The sequence below is a fragment of the Oryctolagus cuniculus genome, chromosome 8 (assembly GCF_964237555.1).
Source record: "Oryctolagus cuniculus chromosome 8, mOryCun1.1, whole genome shotgun sequence".
NCBI classification, from domain to species: Eukaryota; Metazoa; Chordata; class Mammalia; order Lagomorpha; family Leporidae; genus Oryctolagus; species Oryctolagus cuniculus.
Window position 1 is genome coordinate 29,538,184 of NC_091439.1, and position 19,508 is coordinate 29,557,691.

Here is a 19,508-nt window from a genome sequence, read left to right on the forward strand (position 1 = left end):
AGATGCAGCATTGAAATAAAATTACAGACCAGGATCCCTGATGAACATAGATGCAAAAATCATTAACAAAATTCTGGCCTATAGAATGCAACAACACATCAGAAAGATCATCCACCCAGACCAAGTGGGATTTATCCCTGGTATGCAGGGATGCTTTAATGTGCGCAAAAGATACACCACATTAATAGACTGCAGAAGAAAAACCATATGATTATCCCAATAGATGCCGAGAAAGCATTTGATAAAATACAACACCCTTTCATGATGAAAACTCTCAGCAAACTGGGTATAGAAGGAACATTCCTCAATACAATCAAAGCAAGTTATAAAAAACCCAAGGCCAGCATCCTATTGAATGGGGAAAAGTTGGAAGCATTTCCACTGAGATCTGGTACCAGACCGGGATGCCCACTCTCACCACTGCTATTCAATATAGTTCTGGAAGTTTTAGCCAGAGCCATTGGGCAAGAAAAAGAAATTAGAGGGATACAAATTAGGAAGGAAGAAGTCAAACAATCTCTTTTTGCAGATAATGTGACCCTTTATTTGGGGGATCCTAACAACTCTACTAAGAGACTATTCGAACTCATAGAAGAGTTTGGCAAAGTAGCAGGATGTAAAATCAATGCACAAAAATCAACAGCCTTTGTATACACAGGCAATGCCACGGCTGAGAAAGAACTGTTAAGATCAATCCCATTAACAATACCTACAAAAAGAATCAAGTACCTTGGAATAAACAAGGATGATAAAGATCTCTATGATAAGAATTACTAAATCTTAAAGAGAGAAACAGAAGAGAATACCTAAAAATAGAAACATCTTCCATGTTCAAGAATTGGAAGAATCAATATCATCAAAATGCCCATTCTCCCAAAAGTGATTTATAGATTCAATGTGATACCAATCAAAATACCAAAGACATTCTCCTCAGATCTGGAAAAAAAGGATGCTGAAATTCATATGGAGACACAGGAGACCTCGAATAGCTAAAGCAAACTTGTACAGCAAAAACAAAGCTGGAGGAGGCATCACAATATCAGATTTCAGGACATACTACAGGGCAGTTGTAATCAAAACAGCATGGTACTGGTACAGAAACAGATAGATAGACCAATGGAACAGAATAGAAACACCAGAAATCAATCCAAGCATTTACAGCTAACATATATTTGATCAAGGATCTAAAACCAATTCCTCGAGCAAGGACAGTCTATTCAACAAATGGTGCTGGGGAAACTGGATTTCCATGTGCAGAAGCATGAAGCAAGACTCCTACCTAACACCTTACACAAAAATCCACTTACCATGGATTAAAGACCTAAACCTACGACCCAACACCATAAAATTATTAGAGAACATTGGAGAAACCCTGCAAGATATAGGTACCAACAAAGACTTCTTGGAAAAGACCCTGAGGCACAGGCATTCAAAGCCAAAATTAACAATTGGGATTACATCCAATTGAGAAGTTTCTGTACTGCCAAAAAAAAAAAAAAGTAAGGAAAGTGAAGAGGCAACCAACGGAATGGGAAAAATTTTTGCAAACTATGCAACAGGTAAAGGATTAATAACCAGAATCTACAAAGAGATCAAGAAACTCCACAACAGCAACACAAACAACCCACTTAAGAGATGGGCCAAGGACCTCAATAAACATTTCTCAAAAGAGGAAATCCAAATGACCAACAGGCGCATGAAAAAATGTTCAGATTCATTAGCATTTGGGAAAATGCAAATCAAAACTACAATGAGGTTTCACCTCAACCCAGTTAGAATGACTCACGTACAACAATCTACCAACAACAGATGCTGGCAAGGATGTGGGGAAAAAGGGACACTAACCCACTGTTGGTAGGAATGCAAACTGGTAAAGCCACTATGGAAGTCAGTTTGGAGATTTCTCAGAAACCTGAATATAACCCTACCATACAACCTAGCCATACCACTCCTTGGAATTTACCCAAAGGAAATTAAGGTGGCAAATAAAAGAGCTGTCTGCACATTAATGTTTATTGCAGCTCAATTCACAATAGCTAAGACCTGGAATCAAACTAAATGCCCATCAAAAGTACACTGGATAAAGAAATTATGGGATATGTACTCTATAGAATATTATACATTAGGACAAGAGCTGATAAAGTCACTGTTTCTCATAGTGTCCATTTCACTTCAACAAGTTTCCCCTTTGGTACTCAGTTAGTTGTCGCTGATCAGGGAGAACATATGCCAATCCCAAAGGGACAAATACCACTTGTTCTCGTTGATAGGTGACAACTAACTGAGCACCAAAAAGGAAACCTGTTAAAGTGAAATGAACACTATGAGAAACGGTGACTTGATCAGCCCTCATCCTGACTGTTGATGAGCAACTTAATATGTTATCCCTCTTAGTATTTTTTTTTCGTTTGTTCTACTTAATACTTTTGGTTGAATACTGTAATCAATACACAATTCTTCTTAAGTGCTGAAACTTAACTGAAAAGTGATCTCTGTTAAATATAAGAGTGGGAATAAGAGAGGGGAGAGATGTGCAATTCGGGACATGCTCAAGCTGATTTACCTCAAATGGTAGAGTTAGAAACATACCAGGGGATTCCAATTCAATCCCATCAAGGTGGCATGTACCAATGCCATCTCACTAGTCCCAGTGATCAATTTCTGTTCACAATTGATCATAATGATAGGACTAAGAACCAAAGGGATCACATAAACAAGAATAGTGTCTGCAAATACTAGCTGATAGAATCAAAAAGGGAGAGAATGATCCAACATGGGTAGTGAGATACACAGCAGACCCATAGAATGGCAGATGTCCTAAACAGCACTCTGGCCTCAGAATCAGCCCTTAAGGCATGCAGATCTGGCTGAAAAGCCCATGAGAGTATTTCAGGCATGGAAAGCCAAGACACTCTGGGGGAAAAAAAAAAAAACAACCTAAATGAAAGATCTCTGTGAGTGAGATCCCAGTGGAAAGAATGGGTCATCAAAGAAGGAGGTACCTTTCTCTGAAGGGAGGAGAGAACTTCCACTTTGACCATGGCCTTGTCTAAATATGATCAGAGTCAGTGAACTCAGGGGGCTTCCATAGCCTTGGCAGCTCATGACAAGAGCCTAGGGTGATTACTGATGCTATAAACAAGAGTGTCAATTTGTTAAGTCAACAACAGGAATCACTGTGCACTTACTCCTCATGTAGGATCTTTGTTCTTAGTGTGCTGTACATTAAGATTTAATGCTATAACTAGTACTCAAATGGTATTTTTCACTTTATCTTTCTGTGTGGGAGCAAACTGTTGAAATCTTTACTTAATGTATGCTAAACTGATCTTCTGTATATAAAGAGAATCGAAAAAAATCTTGATGTGAATGGAAGGGGAGAGGGAGTGGGAAAGGGGAGGGTTGTGGGTGGGAGGGATGTTATGGGGGGAAGCCATTGTAATCCATAAGCTCTATTTTGGAAATTTGTATTCATTAAATAAAAGTTAAAAAAAAGATTTAAAAAAAAGAATTTTATACAGCAGTAAAAACAATGAAATCTAGTCATTTGCAACAAAATCAACAAATCTGGAAAACATCATGCTGAGTGAAATAAGCCGTTCACAAAGGGACAAAGATCATATGTTATCCCTGATGGGTGACAACTAACTGAGCACCAAAAAGGAAACCTTTTGAAGTGAAATGGACACTATTGGAAACAAAATGAGGTACCCTTCTCTGAATGGAGCAGAGAATGTCCACTTTGACTGTGACCTTGTCTAAATAAGATCGGAGTTGGTGAACTCAAAAGGCTTCTATAGCCTTGGTAACTCATGTCTAGAGCCTCAGGTGATTACTGACACCATAATCAAGAATGTCAATTGTTAAATCAACAACAGGAGTCACTGTGCACTTACTCCCCATGTATATTCTCTGTCTCTAATGTGTTGTACTATGTGAATTAACTGTATAACTAGTACTCAAACAATACTTTACACTTTGTGTTTCTGTGTGGGTACAAACTGTTGAAATCTTTACTTAGTTTATACTAAATTGATCATCTGTATATAAAGATAATTGAAAATGAATTTTGATAAAGAATCGGATGGGAGAAGGAGTGGGAGAGGGAATGGTTGCAGGTAGGAGGGAGGTTATGGTGGGAAAAAGCCACTGTAATCCAAAAGCTGTACTTTGGGAATTTATATTTATAAAAGTTAAGAAAATAAAAAAAAAAATAAAACTGCACAGTCACACAAGAAGCTAAAGTGGGGGAGATGCCAGCAGGTCTGGCAACAAGCTTTCAAGCCATACTTTAGCCTGCTTGTGAAGGACATTCTACCTACCTCCAGTCCCACTGCACAGCCTCATAACACATGTGCCATCCCAAATACACTAGGAAAGTCATGAATGCATTGGAAACAATGATTCTATACTAAACTGATAACCAGATTCACACTTGATCTTTAGAAATTAATTTGACGGTATTAGATCACAAAAAACAATGATCACAGCTTTCAGGAACTTTCCCTTGGGTAAACCCACCAAAAACTTATATAGATATAGAAGATAGATATAGATATAGATATAGATATAGATATAGATATAGATAGATAGAGATAGATGTAGATATAGAGATAGAGATAGATATAGATATAGATATAGATATAGATACAGATAAATATAGTTATAGAGAGATATAATCTCACAAGCCTTAAGCTTATGTGAAGTTATATGGTGTAAAACAATGTATTTTCCTGGAAACATCAATATTTTCTTTTTTTTTAAAGATTTATTTACTTGAAGAGCAGTGCATCACACAGAGCGGAAAGACAGGGTAAGACAGAGCTTTTTCTTCAATTGCTTTCATTTTTCAGATGGCCACAATAGTCAAGTCTAGGCCTGGCTGAAACCATGAGACACAAACTCCAGCTAGTATTCCCTGTTGGTTGCTATGACTCAAGTACTTGGGCCATGATCCACGGTCTTCCTGAGTGTATTAGTAGTAGGTTGGATCAGAAGCAGAGCATCTGGGATTCAGACACTCAGCACTTGCATGTGGGATGCCATCTGGTTAACTCACCACACCACAATGCCAGCCCTTCTTTTTTTCAGTTACGGGAATATTTTTTCATTTTTGGTAAGTTAAAAGATTTTGAATTTTTACTCTGTGAAACATTGTGCTTTGGCTCAAATTATTTGAGTTTCATTTTAAAAATTGATTTTTCTCTTTAATGACTATATTCTAAAATGATTGTACACATACTGTTAATACCACTTTGCTTATAAGCCAATGGCTTTGCTGTGTTGCCTTTGCTCAATGTGAATTTTGTTAACATTTGTGTTTTGAAAAAAAATAGCAATTGCAAAATTTTCATTTATATTTCATTATTTTTATTTTTTTTACATTTTAAGCCTTTATTTGGTGAGAAAGATGCATAGGAGAATGAGAGCTTTATTTAAGAGAGAGAGGTAAATCTGGGTTCATACCGAGCACCAGGAACCATCCATGTGGAGGAGCATCTAGGCCAGGAAGCCCTAGAGGCAAAGGGCTGCAGCCAGTCCCCTCCAGGCAAGAGGCCAGTGAAGGAGAGAAGGGCCTTTAATTTATATTTTATAAGTAATTAAATGTATATTCTTATTTTAAAGATAAAATGTTATATATGTATGTGTGTGTGTGTGTGTGTGTGTAGAAGAGGAAGCTTGAATGTAATTGAAAGTAGGGTTTAGTATAATAGAGAAAAATACAAATACCCTGAAACACTTGTGATATTTGGCAAATATGTACAATCTAAGTTTTCCATTTGCTCCTCAACAGTAATGAATAATATTGCATGAAATCCAATCGCAATTATTAAATGATTATTAGGTAGAAGTTTATTTTAAAAGTATAGAAGTTACTTAGCTTCCTTTCAAGGACTTTTATTTTGTTGGGGAATATAAATTATCTTAAACCATGGTGTATCTTTTGAGAGAAAGCTTTGGAAAAGAAAGTTACATAAAAATTATTGTAATAGTATTTACATTTACTTATTTATGATTTTTTTAAAGATAAATGGAGACAGGAAAGGGAAGGGAAGGGAAGCAAAGGGAAGGGAAGGGAAGGGAAGGGAAAGGAAGGGAAGGGAAGGGAAGGGAAGAGAAGGGAAGGGGAGGGGAGGGGAGGGGAGGGGAAGGAAGGAGGGGAAGGGAGGAGAGGGGAGGGGAGGGGAAGGGAGGAGAGGGGAGGGGAGGGGAAGGGAGGAGGGGGAGGGGAGGAGAGGAGAGGGGAGGGGAGGGGAGGAGAGGGGAGGGGAGGGGAGGAAAGGAAAATCTTTTATCCTCTGGTCTACTCCCCAAATGTCCACAACCACACGTGCTGGGCCAGGGCGAGGGTCCAGATCTCAGTCCCTGTCTCCCAAGTGGTGCCAGGAACTCAAGTACTTGAGCCAGCATCCGCTGCCTTCCAGGGTGAATTTAGTAGGAGGCTGACTCAGAAGTGAGGTAGCTAGGACATGAACTAGACACTTCAAAATGGGATGTGAGTATCCCAAGTGGCAATTTTACTGCTGCGCCTACAAGGATATTTAATATTCATCACTAGCATCCGGAGAGATAATTCTGCATTATATGTAACATAGGAACATCAAAATCAACAAAAGTAACAAGATAACTTGAAGCTTCCCCAAAGACTAACTTAATATCACTGCCTTGAAAGGTGAGCCTGACACCTAATGTAATGGCGATTTCTTTCTTTTTTTTTTTTTTTTTTTTCGTTTTTTATGACTTATTTACTTATTTGAAAGGCAGAGATGCCTGGAGCCATGACTTTCTTCCAGGGCTCCAGTATGAATTCAGGGGCCCAAGACTTTGGGCCATTTTCTGATGCTTTTTCCCAGGTGCATTAGCAGGGAGCAGGATCAGAAGTGGAGCAGTCTCCTGATTGCCATCCATATGGAATGCTGACACTTTAGGTAGAGGGGGAATCTTCTATGCCACAGCGCTGGCCCCTGCAGTGGTGTTTTTGATGCAACTTTATTTAAGAGAAAGGTCAAAACTTTTAGTTAGACAAGAAGCCAAGTTTACGTCAAGAAATGTAAAATAGCAACAAAGTGATAAAATAATTTTTGAGTGCCTATTGACTAAAGTGGTATAGAACTGTCATTTTTCTTTAAGACAGAGATTTTGGATATTAAGAATTGGGCCAAATGATCATGTTTTTCATAAGCTTTGAAGAAGGTGTTTTGAAGGAAATGTCCATAATCATGCTGATTCTGCAGAAATAAAGTCACTTAAAAATAACTCACTTTAATCAATGCCACAGAGCTCTTTCGTCCACTTGCTTATTTCATCTTTCCAGCATCCTTTCTTCATTTATTCTTTAAGTACTCTGAATTTCACTTGGGAAAATATCCTTTTTCTATTCCCAGGTGTGGAGATGAACTTCTAGTCAGGTTGTTCTACAACACTGAAGCTTAGATAAGCTATTTGGGTTTCCTCACCTACACAGATGAATTTTAAACCTAATTATGTTAGTGTTTAGTGGTTGCCATAATGCATTATTACAAAGTTGGCATCTTAGAACAACAAAAACTTGCCGGCGCCGTGGCTCACTAGGCTAATCCTCCACCATGCGGCGCGTTCTAGTCCCGGTCGGGGCGCCGGATTCTGTCCTGGTTGCCCCTCTTCCAGGCCAGCTCTCTGCTATGGCCCAGGAGTGCAGTGGAGGATGGCCCAAGTGCTTAGGTCCTGCACCCGCATGGGAGACCAGGAGAAGCACCTGGCTCCTGGCTTCGGATCAGCGCGTAGCGCCGGCCGCAGCGCGCCAGCTGGGGCGGCCATTTGAGGGTGAACCAACGGCAAAGGAAGACCTTTCTTTCTGTCTCTCTCTCTCACTGTCCACTCTGCCTGTCAAAAAAAAAAAAAAAAAAAAAAAAAAAAAAAAAGAACAACAAAAACTTGTTCTCTCAAAATTCTGGAGGCCAGCAATCTGAAATCAAGGTGTCAGTAGGGCTGTATTCCTTCTAGAGGAACTTAAAAATTTTAAGTTCCACTAAATCTATGCATTAAAAGTAAAGTTGGAGCAGATAAATCAAAGCCCATGCAACTTTTTAAGCCAAGGAAGGACAAAAGCAACAATGCACATCATGTGGATAACTTTGACTAGGCAAGCATCTCAGGTATTTTAAATGAAGTGACATGAAATGGTGGTTGGTAACTTTTTAATTAGAGCAAGGAGAGGAGAAGTAATGGTCTTGAAGAAAGCAGAGCCCTGAGCCAGTGGTCCTACACTAAGCTGTGCTGGGGTGGTGATGAAATAAATTGAAGTCTATAAAACTGGAAGTGCACCCAGGGTGCCTGAGTTCATTTCTTAACACAGGCAGAAGAAACTCAGCTCCTAATTTAATCTCCCCTATTGAACATTGTAACTCTATTTCAGTCTTTCTTATTTCACTGCCAAGCAAATATTCACCAGTGACACATAGACATTACGCTGTCATCATTTTACTTGTTATCAATCTAATGACAGACACGTGTTGTAGCAGAACAGACTGTAATGATATCTAGAAAACCTGAATATTGTCCTTTCCTCATGCAAACTTAGCTTCAAATTTTATTACAGATACTTCCTATCTTAATAACTTGTCTTATATATCTTGTTTTTCTTCTTAGAACAAAGAACACTAGCTTAAGTAAAAATGTGAATAAATGGCAGGATGGATATATGGATGAATGGATGGATGGATGAATAGAGACGTAGATGAGGGAGAGGGGGAAAAAGGCAAGGAGAGGCGAAGTGAGATTGCAGAGATGCCCTGGAGACTGTTACAAGGTACTGCCCTGCATTTGATACATAATTTATTCCTAGTAATTGTCACTATTTTGCATCAAAATTTTCTCTGTTGATTTTTATTAGGTTGTTCAATGGATTGGGAAATATGACTAATTTTCCTTTAAAAAGAAAGATAAGTTATGCATAAGTCCATGATTATCCTTTTTGAATCTCATCAGAACTCCATTTTGTTGCAAAGCCCAGAAAACTGACAGATTAGAGAACATGTCAGGGGCCAGCACTGTGGGGTAGTAGGTTAAGGCTCCACTTGTGGGGCTCCCAAATCATATGAGAGCCAATTTGTGTCCCAGCTGATTCACTTACAACCCAACTCCCTACTAATGCGCCTGGGAAATCAGTGGAAGATGAGCCAAGTGCTTGAGCCGTTACATCCAGATTGGCGACCTGAAAAAAGCTCCTAGATCCTTGTGGGGAGCAACTCGGACTAGACTAAGTTACTGGAATTAAGACTTATTCTATGCATCTGCTCTCCCACAATATGGCGCTGAGAAGGGAGAGACAGCTTCTACACAGCTGCCTCCAGTTCAACCAATAAACTGTAGGACCTACTCCTGATCGGAGGAGAGCAGCGTACTCGGCGTGTGGGTAGCAGAGTTGGGATTGGTGGAAGAGGACTATAAAGGAGGAGAGAGACAACATGCACCAGGAACATCTAGGGGGAACAGCTATCTGAAGGAACATCTGTGCAGCCCCCGAGAGAGCCGGCCGGTGGTGTGCCGCTCCCCCGCGGAAGTGGGGAAAGTGGCTAGGGGGAACCGCCCTTCCATGGAGGTGGAAGGATCGGTAGCCAACCCGGGAAGAACCAGCAGCAAACCCGGGGAGGGCCGAGCAGACAAAAGAACAGCGCAGGGTCCTGTGTCGTTCCTCCACGAAGAGGGGGAGTGACAATCCTGACTTTGGATTCACTCAGCTATGGCTATTGTAGCCATTTGGGGAGTAAACCAGAGTGAATCGCTCTCTGTCTCTCTCTCTGTCTGTAATGCTGCCTCTCAATAAATAAATAAATCTTAAAAACAAATATGTCTACAGCCTTTAGCAGCAACACAACAAAGCATAAATACTGAGATTTTTGATAATTGTGAGAGGGGTATGATAATTTTTAGCATTGTAAGAGCACAGTACTCAACACTAGAAGAGTTTGTCTCTCTTTGAATTTTGTAACTGAGAAAAGGATGTAGGAGCACTCGGGAGGTCAGATAGCAGAGACAAGACCAGCACATGCACTTGGCATGAGACACCTGAGGGAAGCTGATACTTATGTAAAATAAGCTGCTGTACTCCACAGACAAGCATTAGCTTTCATTAAACTCAGTATAAAAAATAAAAGGAGTTGGAAATATTTCTATCAAACCATACAAGCTATATACAGCAGGCTATAATATTGAAGGACACAAAATGACTTAAACTACTTCAGTGTCCTATTAAAGTTCTGGATGCAAAATATTAATGATATTAAATCTTGAATCTTCAAAGAAAGACATTATGTTTTATCACATTTTCCTTATGGAAGACACAGATAGAAGGATGCAATAATTTTTTGTAATCACAATTGTCTGAAAATAGGAAGAAAATTAAGTTTAAAAATGAATGCAGGAGCTGACGCTGTGGCAAAGAGGGTAAAGCCTCTGCCTGCAGTGCCAGCATCCCATATGGATGCTAGTTCTAGTCCTGGCTGCTGCACTTCCAATCCAGCTCTCTGCTATGGCCTGGGAAAGCAGTGGAAGATGGCCCAAGTCTCCAGGTGGGAGACCAGGAATAAGCTCTGGGATCCTGGCTTTGAATCAGCACAGCTCTGGCCCTTGTGGCTATCAGGGAAGTGAACCAGTGGATGGAAGACATATCTGTCTCTCTGTCTCTCTCTGCCTTTGCCTCTCTGTAACTCTGTCTTTCATTAAAATAAATAATTTTTTTTAAAAAAATGAATGCATTCAAGATTTAACCCCTTTGAAAACATTCTATATAGGCAAAATAGAGTGGTCCTGAAACTGGAAAGTCAGGCACTTATTTTGAAGAAATAAAAATATTTTCCACTTTATATTTCATTCACATATATCCCACATGAATTAGGGTTTGCATTTTTAACATTTTTAAAGTTTTTTCTTTGTTTCCTTCTCAAAGTGTTTAATTAGCAGTTAATGTTTGTGCAGTATTTCACCATATACATACAGTGTAAATGGTTCCAATCAGGAGATTAGTCTCTCACATCTCTTCACAACTAAGAGTCTACTGGGTCCTCTCATCCAGCTGTTTTTTTTTTTTTTTTACATTTATTTTTAAAGTCAGAGCTGCAGAGAGAGAAAGGGAAAGAGAGAGAGATCTTTCATCTACTGCTTCACTTCCCAGATGGCTGCAATGATCAGGGCTGTACCAAGCTGAATCCAGGAACCAGGAGCTTCTGCTGGGTCTCCTACATGGGTGGCAGGTGTCCAGCAGCTTAGGCCATCTTTAACTACTTTCCCAGGTGCATCAGAAATGGAAAAACAAGGACACAATTGTTGGCATTGCAGGTGGTGGCTTTACCTGCAATGCCAAAATTTTGGCTCCTCATCCAATTTTTTATATAGTACTTAATGTATCTTTTTGTTTCCTTTTAAAAAGGAATTTATTATTAGATTAGATTATTAAGTTCAAAGCTAAGGCATGACAATTACTACAATGAAATATTAGCTATCAAGTTAATATTTTCATAGTTTTAGAGTAGGAAAGATTTTATGTAGGATAAGATACAGAAAATTTAAAGACAGGAATTTTTGGCTGATATTTATTTTAATTTTATGGTACCAGACAATATAAAGTGAAATAATATATGATTTATTGGGAAAATATCCCCATTATATGACAGATAAAATATATATTCATATTTATTAAGGAACACCAAAACTTGCTAATATAGAAATTCAAAGTCAAAAAAAAAGGTGAGTTGGCCGGCGCCACGGCTCACTAGGCTAATCCTCCACCTAGCGGCGCCGGCACACCGGGTTCTAGTCCCGGTCGGGGCGCCGGATTCTGTCCCGGTTGCCCCTCTTCCAGGCCAGCCCTCTGCTGTGGCCAGGGAGTGCAGTGGAGGATGGCCCAGGTGCTTGGGCCCTGCACCCCATGGGAGACCAGGAAAAGCACCTGGCTCCTGGCTCCTGCCATCGGATCAGCGCGGTGCGCCGGCCGCAGCGCGCCGACCGCGGCGGCCATTGGAGGGTGAACCAACGGCAAAGGAAGACCTTTCTCTCTGTCTCTCTCTCTCACTGTCCACTCTGCCTGTCCAAAAAAAAAAAAAAAAAAAAAAAAAAAAAAAAAAAAAAAAAGGTGAGTTGTGAATGAATGTTCAAAGAAGCAGGAATTAATTATGAAGACATTTTTCAATACCACCAGCAGAGACATGCAAATGAAATCATGAAAAAGTATTATTTTCATGCATGTAATTAGCATATAATACTCAGTACTGCTCAGATTACCATATAGGAGTTTGACTTCTTAAAATTCTACAAAAAAATCCTTGCAACATCTATCAAAATTAAGTATATGTAATTTTGCTTGGTAATTCTTTTTTAGAGAATATAATCACTAAATGATATGAATGTCCATCATTAGATAAAAGCTTAAACAAATTATATTATACAAATTGTAAAATGTGGAGCAGATACTATAAGAATGAATTAAAATTTATGCACTGCTTATTTTGCATAAGCATGGATAAAAGATGTTGAAAGTTACACATCTGAGTGTTAATAGTATTTAGCTTTGAAGTGAAGTGACAAGATATAGGTTTAGGATTATGAATTACAAATCACTATATAACTGTATGTTTTCATTAGTTATTACAGTAATTCATTTTGATAGGAATTTAAATTTTCATGTTAAAATATTTTTAAAAGATAAATATTTAAAGTAGATTTTTCCATGTGAATGTCTTCCAGAATTTTTATTAGAAATTTATTGCGGGGCCGGCACTGTGGTGCAGCAGGTTAATACCAGGGACTGAAGCACCAGCATCCTATATGGGCGCCGGTTCTAGTCCCGGCTTCTCCTCTTCTGATCCAGCTCTCTGCAATGGCCCGGGATAGCAGTAGAAGATGGCCCAAGTCCTTGGGCCCCTGCACCCATGTGGGAGATCTGGAAGAAGCTCCTGTCTCCCGGCTTCAGATCAGTGCAGCTATGGCCGTTGTGGCCATCTGGGGAGTGAACCAGCAGGTGGAAGACCTCTCTCTCTCTCTCTCTCTCTCTCTCTCTCTCTCTACCTCTCTCTGTAATTCTGTCTTTCAAATAAATAAAAAATAAATCTTTTTTAAAAAAAGAAATTTATTACAAAGAATATTTAAGGATGTGCATCCAATTAATATCTTATTTATGCTTCTGTCTTTGTCACTCATTTACCAAATTACCTAAAGAAAATTACCTATGGAGTGGTGTGATATTGTGATATAATGAGAAAATACATGCTTGGTATTTGTTCCAGTTTCTTGGTATAGAAATCTTAAAAACCTTGGAATTTCCTGAGTTATAGGGGTAAGAGCAGCATTTTTTGATATTCATAAAAATTTCTTTCAATCTAAATGCTTACCGTGATGAAGTGACTATAGGTAGATCCCTAGTTAATTTCAGGACTGAAAGTGGCAACCAATGGAACTAATCATGGACTAAGAATTGAAACTTAACAGTGGCAGACATTTAGTATAGCAATCAAGACACTGATTAAGAGGCTTATATTCCATATGTGAGATCCTGAGTTTGATATCCTACTCTGGCTCTTGATTGCAGCTTCCTGCTATTGCAGACTTCAGGAGGCAGCTGTGATGGTTCAAATTATTGAGTTCCTGCCACCCATGTTGGAGATCTAGATTGAGTTCCTTGCTCCCAGCTACAGACCATCCCAATTCTGGCATTTATAGACAGACATTTGGGAAGTGAACCAGTGGATGGCAGCTCTCTCTCTCTCTCTCTCTCTCTCTCGCCCTCTCTCTCTCAATTTTGAAAGTTGAGTTGGAACTCCCAGCCACACTCCTGACCTCAGAGAGAAAAGGGCTGTAGATTGAAACAACATGCAGCACCAATAGCTAGTGATTTAATCATCCATGCCTACATAATGGGAATTCCTTAACAAACTTAGATTGCAGGGTTAAGAGAACAACCAGGTTGGTGACTCCTTTGAGGGACTGGAAGAATGGCCTACCTTACAATTGCATGGCAGCTCAGTACCTCTTTCCAGGCCCTTTCCCCTATTCAGCCTCTCTATTTGATTCTTCCTGAGTTGTATACAGCCTTTATAATAAACTGATAGTAGTATGTGAATTATATTTCTGAGGTTTGTGAGCCATTCTACTAACTTATTGACCTTGAGGAGGGGTTGTGGGAACCCTGAATTTATAGATGATCAATCAGAAGTACAGGATGTTGGTGACTAGCCATTTTCATCTGAAGTGGAGGGAGCATGTGGAACTAAGCCCTTATCTGTGGGGTTTGATGCTAACTAAATTTAGGTTGTTGTGGGGAGCTTCTTGGGAAAGAAAAGCTTTGTTTCAGGTTACAATTTGGAGATTACAGTTTAGGATCAAGTGAAACTGTATTTTACCATTTTTGGACGCTGATCATGGTGGTGTGGAGGAATGAGCACATGGTGATTCAGAAATCAGAGAGAAGGAACTTTGGCCAAACTTGAACTCCAGTAATATTCAACTGAAGTATTAGAACCACCATCCAAGGGCACATCCTCAAATGACCTAAGTACTTCCTACCAGATCCACTCTCTAGAGGTCAGGATTAGATAAAGTCTCCACCTTTAATCTATCAGCCATTAACATTAAGATTCAGAATTTGAACTTCATGAGTTTTTGGGAAGCAATTCTTATTCTATCCTTAAGAGGAATTAACGCCAAAATTGAGTTGAACCATTGGATGCCTGGTTTGAGTTTAGAGCATTGGTGAATTATTGATATAGTATTATAGCAACTTCTGCACATTTGTATCAGAGGTGCTGAGAGCAAAAACTATATAAGATTGTAAAGTAAATTTTCTTAATTTTCTATCAATAAATACACACATTTTCAAACTGTCAAATGAGTACTAACTTTATATGGTAGGTATAACTGGCTCTCTCAGGTCATCCAAGTCCCAATCTGCCCTTACATAGCAAAAGAGACTTTAAAGGTGTGTGTAAGCTAAGAATCTCAAGAGAGGAAGATTATCTTGGATCACTTAAAATGAGTTTAATCCAGTCACACAGGTATTCGTAAAATCAGAGTACATTTTTCTGGCTTTGGTCAGGTAGAGAAGTGGCTATAAAAGAGAGATCAGAACTTTTTGTTGGTATGTTTGAAAATGAAAGAAGGGACTGAGAGTCCAGGAATTCAGGAAGTTTGTAGAAAAGGTAAGGAAATGGATTTTCCCCCTACATCTCCAGGAAGGACCTAGCTCTGCCAAAATCTTGATTTTAGCCTAGTGAGACATGTACCAGAGTTCTGACCTAAAAAGTATACAATAGTAAGTTTGTGTTTTAGTGAATGATTTGATTTATGTTATAAGACAGATATAAAGAACTAATCCAATTTCTAAGATTACTTTCAGATATACTTAGTTAAAAGTCCTTTTTTTTTTTTTTTCTGTATCAAATTTAGCTTCCTCTACTCCCTTCTACAGTACAATTATTTTTGACGGGATCTAAGATTTTGATTTTCTTCAGTGATATAAAATTACACTAATATCAATTGAAATTAAAATATACAGCTAGGAATATTGATTAATCCAAGAACAAGTAAAGCCAATATTTAGAAAAGTGTGAAGTAGGAAGTTCTGTGTGGACAGGTTTTATTGCCTTTTTTCTAGCGAAATATGATCCTAAAAACTTAATGATGTCATTCTAGTATTCACATTTATATATAAAATTAAAAGTATCTTTTGCCAAGTTTGTTATCCAATCTCACTTCTGCATGTTTATGCTTGATATTTTATTTTATTTTATCACGTGAATGTTTAGTTTCAACAGTGTAGGGATTTGGAATGTCTGTATCTCTAGTAGCTAGAATGATACATGGAATGTATTAGGTGATCAATAAGGAGTATGTTATTAATATTAATGTATATCTAAAACTATTATTATTATCTCCTCTATATCTGAATGCTTATACAAAGGAGCACATATATATATAATCCATAATTTATTTAAATACAGAAATATATTAAATTATCATGTAAGTTATCATTTGATACTTGATAAATGAGTATTATTAATGACAAATAATAATTTATTATATTAATGACAAATAATTATTAATAACAGATTCATTAAGCACAAAACTAAAATATGTACAGAATTATTAAAACAGGTATTTAATCTTATATGGAAGAATGTCACGTTCATTCTTCCATTAAAAGCATCTATGGATAAAGATTGTGCACATTAAAGCATTGCTAGGACTTTTATATTTTGTATCAGAATCTAAATCTTTTTTATCATTTATCTCTTCCTCTATACTGCCAAATTGTCATCCTCTTTCTTTAATTTCAGGGTTTCTTTTTACCCTAAATCTGAGCCCATTTAATTTTTCCTTTCCAAAGGAAGTCTTTGTCATAGGAAATTTCATATATTCTAATGAACTCAGTTAATGTATTAAAAGAAATTGAAACCTTTCATTTCAGTAACTGTTGCTGAAAAGATTTAAAACTATTTCTCTATTAAGTTTTAAAAATTATGCTAATACACTCTTTCTAAAGAGAATTTACTTGGATTAGTTTAATTGCTGAATTGTTAATGTATACAAACAAAAGTATGGCTCCAAGACTTTGTCATATCTTCTTCTGTGATAATCACAAATTAGATTAAAGATTCTTATTTGGTAGCAACTTAAAAGAAACCTGAGTCAATCTGTCATGTCTGCTTTGTGTCAACACTGTTTTTTTTTTTTTTTTTTTTTTTTAACCTTCATTTTCCAGCAATAGGTAGGTGATAAACTAACATAGAACATGAAGAAGAGGCTTTCAAGGTCACAGAATTGAGAGAGAGAACTGGGAGCTGAAAGGAGGCCCAGGTATTCCTGTGAGGCATCTGTGAGGTCATCAGGATGCTGGAGTTGACATCTCAAACCTGCTGGATTGACCTGGGCACCTGGGGCTGGTGCGGTGGTGCAGTAGGCTAAGCCTCCACCTGTGGTGCTGACATCCCATATGAGCCTTGGTTGATGTCTTGGCAGCGCCTCTTCCTATCCTGCTCTCCGCTATGTCCTGGGAAAGCAGTAGAACATGGCCCAAGTCCTTGGATCTCTACACCCACACAGGAGACCTAGAAGAAGCTCTTGGCTCCTGGTTTCGGATAGACCGAGCTCTGGCCATTGAAGCCATTTGGGGAGTGAACCAGAGGATGGAATATCTTTCTCTCTGTTTCTGTAACTCTGCCTCTCAAATAAATAAAACTATTTTAAAAGTTTAAAAAGAAGGACACCTATTAAGTTAGATTGGTGGATCAAGATAACTCATATTATTTCCAGTCCATTCAAATATCACTGAAATGATTTGGAAATTCTTTGACATTGTAAGCCTTCTGCATTATACATTAATCTTTATGCTGCAGAAGACAATTTAAGGATCTCCTGGAGCACAGAATTTAAAGTTCAACTGCCCTGAAACACTACAGGGAGTCTAGAGAAGAGGGGGAGAAGGCAAGAGAAATGTGCAAATTTCAAACAAAATGTTTGAAAACAAGCATCATTTACATATTACAGTAATTTTATCTCTAAAATACCTTCTCAGTTTATCCTGAAGCCACTTTTTGAAGTAAGTAAAGGTTTTGGTCATCATAGTCATTTAATATTTGTTTTTAATATTAATCACACACACTGAGAAATTTAAGTAACATCAATTCACAAAGAGCCAATGGGTGTTAAGAGCAAATAATTCCACTCACATCTTCATAAAGGCCACAAATGGAGCTATTACTTAACTTTTATGGTAAGTCAAAGACAAATTTGCATAGTGTTTTACAACTATTTGATTTTTTTCTCAATAAATTGGGTGAGTTTTAAAATGTCGCTAATGTCACAGATACTTAAGGCTTTGTACATTTTGGAAGATTGATCACATTATATTATTTCAATTTGTTTACAGAAAAACAAATTGTAAATCATTCTGAGGAGATTTTATCTGCATATAATCTGTGCAAATCCTTCTATATATTTTAAATCATCTGGAGATTACTTATAATTCTGGATACATGCAAATGCTATGTAAATAGTTGGTATATGGTAATGTTTAGGGAATAATAACAAGAAAAAACATCTGTATGTGTTCAGTAGAGACACAAATTTTTAAAAACAACATTTTCAATCTGATTGGTTAACTCTTCAGGCATGAAACTGTATACGGGCCAGCACTAAGGCTCAAAAGGTTAATCCTCTGCCTTGCGGCGACGGCACACCAGGTTCTAGTCCCTGTCAGGGCGCAGGATTCTGTCCTGGTTGCCCCTCTTCCAGGCCAGCTCTCTGCTGTGGCCCGGGAGTGCAGTGGAGGATGGCCCAAGTGCTTGGGCCCTGCACCCCATGGGAGACCAGGATAAGTACTTGGCTCCTGCCATCCGATCAGCGCGGTTCGGCAGCCGCAGCGCACCAGCCACGGCGGCCACTGGAGGGTGAACCAACGGCAAAGGAAGACCTTTCTCTCTGTCTCTCTCTCTCACTGTCCACTCTGCCTGTCAAGAAAGAAAGAAAGAAAGAAAGAAAGAAAGAAAGAAAAGAAAGGAAGGAAGGAAGGAAGGAAGGAAGGAAGGAAGGAAGGAAGGAAGGAAGGAAGGAAGGAAGGAAGGAAGGAAGGAAGGAAAGGAAGGAAAAACAAAGAAACTGAATAACTGAATACGGAGTGGCAACTATAATTTGATTATGGTATATAATTTTAAGTGGGAGTAAAAAATCAAACTGACAGTATCTGATCTTGGTATGATTATTTCATTCCATCACCAAACAATAATTTACTAGGTTTCATCCTTATCTCTTGTTAACATACTATGTAGATGACGGGAGACTCCTGATTTATTTAATTAATGAAATTAGGGAAAATGAATTGGATACGAGGTTCTGTATCTTAGAGAAGATACAAAGAATCATCAGTTCCTGGAATTTTTCATTTAAAGCATGTCTTCTCACAGTTAATGTTTACTTAGAGTCTACAGGTAGTTTTTTAAAAAATTCCATTGAGTCATATAATTGTGATCATTTTGCTGGTATAAATTTAACGGTTGTTTTATTTAATTAAAATGTTCCGTATGTCTAGCTCAGTTTTATTTTAACGAGCAACACCAATTCACTGGAAAAATAAAGGAAATAAGAAAACAACAAAATAAAAAATGAAACAAAATACAAAAAAATAATTACTAATGTTCACACATTATAGTCAAAAATTTTCTACAAATATATGATGATATGTAAACATCCTGAATTATTTTCCTGCAAATAATGGCTACCCAAAACATTGTTGTCTTGCTTTTAAGAATATTGCTTATTCTAAAATGATAAAATATTTTCAATACAAGAAAATATTACAATCTATCCAACTATACTAGAATTTTTAAATATTTTTAAGAGTAAATACTATCCAGAAAATAAACAATAACTGGAAAAAATTTAAAATGGCATTTCTACCTTATATAATCACCTATGGAAATATCCCTTAGGAGCTGCTTCTTGAGACACTGGCATCCCCATATAGGAGTGTCAGAGTCCCAGTT